Source organism: Callithrix jacchus, chromosome 10, assembly GCF_049354715.1.
Source record: "Callithrix jacchus isolate 240 chromosome 10, calJac240_pri, whole genome shotgun sequence".
Taxonomy (NCBI): Eukaryota; Metazoa; Chordata; class Mammalia; order Primates; family Cebidae; genus Callithrix; species Callithrix jacchus.
The window spans coordinates 52,249,746-52,256,592 of record NC_133511.1 but is presented as its reverse complement, the minus strand read 5'-3'; the positions used below and the strand labels follow the sequence as shown (position 1 = coordinate 52,256,592).

The window sequence follows — 6,847 nt, the reverse complement described above, 5'->3', positions numbered from 1 at the left end:
ATTGTGAGCTAAGTACAGAGGAAACAAAGCACTCCATCTGTGCACCAAAGAGTTTATAAACTGTCAGGGAGAAATTCCTAAGTCTGCATTCAGAGCCTAAAACAATCTTTGATTGTGAGTAATACCTGTGCCTAGTGCTGCAGAAACACAGAGGAAAGAGTAACCAAGAATAAAGAGTTGAACCCTCCCAAGATACAGCCAGGATGCTTCAGGGATGCTTTGATCCCTTATAGTATTGTGTGCCATGTGGTGGCCTCTGCTTTGTGACTCACCAAGGAGCTCTAGTAGGAGCTGTATGTTGAGGATATCAGGATCAAATCCATTCAATACTGAAGCAATAATTTAAGTTCCTTCATCCCTTAATTTTCTCTGCTAGCATTACGTTTTCATATTCAACCTGTCCCACCTCCACATATAAAGAAATTCCTACATAAGTAGAAGTCATAAAAAACTAGAAAAGAACAAGATAGTGATTCTGATAAAGGAGAATATCTCTGATTGTGTCTCTGGAAAACAGGGGTCTTAATTCACTAATATCACAAAATCTCGGTTTTCTTATCAGTAAAATAGATGGATTTCAGAATCAAATATAAATACATACTTAACAATTTATAGGAGTATCACTTTATCAATACTTCACTGCTCATGCTTCTCTTCTTTCCAAAGTCAGGCTCTCTAGGAAGCCTTTCTTTGTAATTTTATTTATCAATGGGAATGGTTAAATATTGAAATTGCTTCATATTCTCTTCTGAACCAGTATAGATCAGCTGTGGTAGAGATATAGTAATACATAACTACCTAAATAGAATCTTATTTGGTGGTGGCTGCTTGGCTTCTTGTCAGAAATTTGGTACACAGCAAACAGGACAAAGACACATATTTCAACACTAGAGAGCATGATGGAATAGAGAGCCTACGATGAATGAGGTAGGGCAGGGCACCAGAAAAACAAATACTATGGTCAGAACAGGATTTGAATTCATCCTTACTGTGTGTGACCTTGTGCAAGTAACTTAACCTCTCTAAATTTCTGTTTATTTGTCAAGTAAAAACTTAGGTTCACATTTTAGGTTTGTTATGTCAACTAAATAAAGTAATGTAAGTAGAATGCCCAGTACCCAACATTCTCTCAGTAACAGGACACATTAGTATAGTGGAGAGATAGCTTTTAGCCAATATTCTCTGTCTTAGCTAGTTGCCTGACCTCATAGACACACTGAACATTCTTGGACTTCAGTTTCATTTGTATGATGAATGGCTGGAATATCTTTCCATTATGTTTTTATGCAACGTAACTTTTTGTTTTGTTTTGTTTTTTTTTTTTTTTTAGAACAACTCAGCAAAATAAAATTCCTGTTTATTGTTGGACAACATTGTTTCATACATACATCAAACAGGCCAAAACAAATAAACAGCAACTTCATAGACAAAAAAGGAAAAAAAGGAAACCTTTTAATCTTTGGCCTTTTAACCATCTCATACAAACCAACTACTTATAGTACAGCTAAGTACATACACAACAAAGGTACTGGAATGCTTGGAATACGATTGTTTTTCTGTTGTCGTTTTCGCTTTTTTTTACAAGGTTTTTTTTTTTCCTTTGAGATTATAATGAACATGGTCACACCACAAGTAAAGTCGGAAGTAGGACAGAGAACGCTCCGAAGGCTGGTTTGGACATCCGAGATCATTAAAAATGGCTGACCCTAACAATATGTACAAAAATATAAAATGTAAATAAAAAATACAAACAAATTTCCTTTTTAAAGTACTTTTAAGAAAAAAAGCAAGGCCTTGGAAGTTTTGGTTCTTTTTTCCTCCCCTGTTGCAAGTTCTCATGGTTTGGGTTGGGTAGTGGAGAGCGCGTCGTTCGTCTGCGGGTGGCACTGCCCGCGTTGGGCGGGCGGGCCGGCCTCTCTACTCGAAGGCAACGTAACTTTTTGAAAGAACATGTAAAATAGGTTGGATTTTTCTGTTTTACTAAAGCCTTGCAGAAGCACCTCTAAGACACAACAAGTGAATCAAATCCAAGGCCAGGCTGTAAGTGTGCTTCACATCTTACTTCAGATTGCCGTTCTTATTGGAATCTTGACTTATTAGGTAACGGCTAAGGCCAACCTATATGTTGCTTATCCTTGTGGTCTCTCCTCCAGGTACAGAAAAAACAAACAAACCCTACATTGTTTAAAAATAGTCCATCTTCATTTTGTGTCTTCTTACCAGGCATGACACTTAAAAAAATTTTTTTGTTTTATTTTTGTTGCTATTGTTTTTTGGTAAGAAAAGTAGATTCTTTTTTACAAAAACTAATTATATCCCGACTCTTATATATTTTTAATAGGACATAGAGTGAACCAAAGGAAATAAAAATGTGTCCCTATATGGTTTTTTGCTTCATATAAATCTCTTTAATTATTTGTTTGTTTTAAAAATTATTAAAAAGCTACAGAACTATACTTGATCTTAGAAATCAAAGTAATTGAAATAGAGTTAGAAATCTATACTGTTTTCTCTTATGCAAACTGATTATGTATAATATATAAAAAATGCAATAAAATGGCGAAAACGAACTCGGGATATAAATCAAGCCTGATGTGATTTAAATACTGCATGACTTTTATGCCCTAGAGCTCAAGTAAATCCTTTTTTTTGTTATGTTATTTGTTTTTTAATTTCCACAGCATTCGTCACCTCTTCTTAAGTCTCGTAGGTTTTCTTGGTATGACACTCCAAAAATCAAAAGGAGGGGAGAGAAAAAGAACTTCAAATAGACACAAGTGGAAATTATTTTTAAGTCACATTACCATTCCATTGTTATCAATTAGAATTTCCTAAGGAGAGTAAATCAATCCAAAATACAAGCATAGTTGAATTAAAACACAACATGAGGGCACTTGTGGTCATGTGCATACCTCCTCACCCAAACATAAAGCCCTACTCATGAGAGCCTAGTGAGTAGGAGAATATGTTAAGAGGTCCCAGCTAAGCCACCTCCAACACAATTAAGGTTTAATATTCTCTTAGGACAAGAGTATTGGGTCAAAACTTTCTAAATAGACATATGTGGATGTTACAGAGCACACTCTTAGTACAAGGGGTCAAGGCATGCCTTTTGCTTGGTGATATTTAAATTTCAATTTATGTTAAAATAATATTTTGATAATATAATAATTTATTACCATAATAATAATATTTTCTCAGTTCAAGATGTCAAGGACTCTTCTAAATACTTCAAATAGGTTGTCTCATTTAACTTATTTAACAATTCCATGACTAGGACCTTCATTCTTCCAGTTTCATCAGAAAATGTTTAGGTAGATCTAAAGGTAATGAGTTGTTTTAACTGTTCACAGTCAGTTACAGATCAAACTTCTTGTTTTACTCTCCTCCTTCTTACTACTGCACTTGACTCATCTTTAAAAAAAGTCATTAATCATGAGTCATTTCTGATGGCTTTCCTTAATAGCAATAAAACACATACATGGACGAACAATAAACAAACATTTTTTAAAACACCTAAAAAGTTGAAAAGTCACCCTGTCTGTTAGCCCAAATCCAAAGAAAAAGAATAGTGTAATACTGACAAATATCATCAATTCTGATTCAAGGTCAGCCAACATAAATCAAAAACATTTGTGGAATGACCCTTTTACGGGAGCCTAGCTAGCATTTCGCAAGAGTCCCAGAAAGAGGAGGGAATGGTGAGATTATGTGGAGCTGTAAAACTGTAAGAAAATCATGTAAGAAAGTGTATGATGGCATGTTAAAATTATAATTCATAGTCTAATTGTCCTTGATATTTCATATTTTATATTCCACTAATCCAATACATCAAAGAATCTGGCTCCCTGTTATGATTAAAATAGATTAATAAACATTTCTGGGGGTAATTTTCATGGCTATATTTATTCTGTTATTGGAATTATAGTTTATGCAAACAAAGTTAAGGTGTAAACCTCAATAGTATTTCAGAAAGTACATTTTATTGCCGTGGATTTAAAACAAATGAAGGCGATCCTATTACTAGTTAAACATTGTAATAATTCTTTGGTAGAATAAATGTCTTTTTAAAACTGTAAGACACAAAGACTTGACATTAATTTTAGTAATATTATGGGCAAGCAGGTTTTGCAGAAGCCTGGAGGTTATAATTTCAAGTAGACAACATAGTTCTTAGGAAACCCTATCATTTACTTACTTTTTACTTTACCTTTTTTCTTGACTGTCACAGTCCTTCTCCCCAGCTACTAGAAGATAAGGTGATCTTACTCAAGGGCACTGGACAAAAGGAGAAAGTTGACTAAAATATAAATTTAATCTGTTCTCCTATTGAAGGTGACATTGCTGTAATCTGACATCAGATTTTTGGTGTCTGCAAATGTTTTCCTTCTCATTTACCACTCCCTCCCCAACACACACATGAAAAGGCCTTCTGCTGGGTGTCTGCAATGGTAACAAGTATGTGTAGGAGAAATGATCTTAAATTGTTGTGCTCTTTGGGTATTTTTAAACATCATTGATGGAAGTGGAAATTGATATATCAGCTTTCTTAAAATAATTTTTAGATGGCTTAAATTTTTTTTATACTCTTCGATTTAGCAATTTAACTTCTAGGAATCTATTCTAAGTAATGAATTAAATAAAATATTTACCTTTGAAACAGCATTTAAAGGCAAATTATTTATTACATAGATATCCAGCATTAGTGATTTGGTTAAATAAACCACAGTATACATTAATATGATATGATTTCTATTCATCTTCAAAATTTATGCTGTATAAAAATATTTGATGAATTAGAAAGATGTTCATTACAAAGAGAAAAAAAATAGGTCCCCAAACATCGTGTTAAATACGATTCCATTTAGGTAGACAAAAAGGCAGGTTAATTTGAATAGTGTATCACTCGTGAATTTTGTATTCATTTTACTTACTTTATTTAATAGGTATGTTTTATATTTGTTGTAAGAGGAAATATTTTATAAAGACATAGTTTCTGTTTCACACCATAAAAGAAAGTTTTTGATTTCCATGACCACAAGCTTGATAATATTATCAACAGTTGGTTTTTAAGTAACCAACAAATAAAAGTAATAATATACATAATTATGTTATTTAAATTATGTAATCTCTATAGTTATACTATTATATCGATATATTATTAACATATTTATACTGTTTTCCATATAGAAATAATAAGATTTTCTGAATATTAATTTCAATTCTAATGGCATTTAGTGAAGATAGAGTGAAAGCTGAATTGGAATGCTTACCTGGGGATCATGGAGAAAGTGGAAAAACGATGATAGCAAACATCTGTATAGTATTTACAAGTAAACTTCTTAGAACTGTGCCAGGCACAGAGTGTCGGGGTCCGGCACGTCTGCCGGGGGACTACTGACCCGCAGGAGTCCCCGAGACCGCCAACGTAGATGTCTCGTTCAACCTGAGAGAGAGAGTGCGCGGAAAAGAAAGAATATAGAAAAGTAGAGTCTGGAGGGCTGCGTGAAGATTATGGCCAAAACGCAGCAAATTTATTTTTGTGGGTTACAGCTTTTATACCTTTTGTCTTGTTTACATTTACGTCATCTCAGCAGAAAGAAACAAAGGGGAAAACAGAAAGGAAACAAAAACTCCATAAAATAGATATCCGGGGCTTGATATCCTGCTCAGGAAGCAGTTTAAGGGGGCTAGTGGTAGTAGTTTACATTTCAATGATTTTACATTCTAAAGATACAATGGCGCCCTTAAGGTGGCTGGTTAAACCTGTTTTGCATCAGGAGCTAAAACAAAGGCTTGGCTCCAGGGAAAATATGGGCAGAGGTCTCTGCTCCTCTTAGACATTTCAATTGCAGCAAGTTTATTGCTTACACAGAGACTGAAGGGGGACATGGAAGCAGACAGCACAATGTCCTCATAAACTGCAGGCCTTTGCTTTGCATTCTGTTGTTGCTTTTAGTGAGTCAGCTTACGGCCCTGTCTCACTCGACAGCCCTCGAGGTGAGGAAATGCAGTACAGGTCCAGCAGCCAAACTGAGACGAATCAACTAACTGTCTCGAGCCTTTGGCGCGAACACCACAACAGAGTGAGGACTACATGAGCATCTGATATTTTTACTGTTATCCTTGTTGTCAATCTTCACAAGAACCAGGTTATATGACACTATTATTAATATTTCAAGTTTGCAGATTATAAAACCAGAGGATTAGTATGTTTTGCCCAGGATACATGCTAGGCTAAATCAGACACCTTCAATACTGTAGCTTCAACAGGACATAATTTATATTCTCTATCCTAAAATACCCAAGCAGGTAGTCCGCTGTTGGTAGGGCAACTCACCATTATCTGGGACCTGAACCCTTTTATTTTTTCACTCTTTCATTCTCAATGAGACTTCTACTTTGCAATTTGAGATGACTGTTCCAGCTCTCAGCTTCACATCTACATTCCAAAGGGACAGGGGCAATACCTTCTTTTCATTGAAGGAAAAAGCTCAGGAGTTGCACACAATTTCTGTTCATTTCACACTGACCACAATTTAATCACATGACTATACTCTTCTGCAAGGGAGGTGGAAATGTACTATTTAGCTGAGAGTTCAAATACCCAGATAAAAAGTATATATTCATGTAAGGAGAGAAATTTATTAGATGGCAACCAGAAGTCTCTGCCACAGAGATGTTAAGTAGATTGCTCAAGAACACATGAATATTAAGTAATAATGCTAGGATTTGAATGTAGGTAGTGTTATTTTAGACAAACTCCCATGCTCTGAAACTTCCTCTCCAGCATGAGTTAAGTCAAATAAGCATGACGACGGTACAGTCTTGCACGCATCTCAGGCAA

The 6,847-nt window shown here is 35.0% G+C and overlaps 1 long non-coding RNA gene across 1 annotated transcript; it reads right to left on the bottom strand.

Moving 5' to 3' along the window:
• Positions 1 to 2,282: 2,282 nt before the first annotated feature.
• LOC144577987 (uncharacterized) lies at positions 2,283 to 5,530 on the bottom strand. Its single transcript, XR_013522876.1, has 3 exons — positions 5,274 to 5,530; positions 4,199 to 4,278; positions 2,283 to 2,727 (listed from the first exon to the last, which is right to left on the bottom strand). It is a non-coding gene; the product is annotated as an uncharacterized LOC144577987 (long non-coding RNA).
• Positions 5,531 to 6,847: the final 1,317 nt, after the last annotated feature.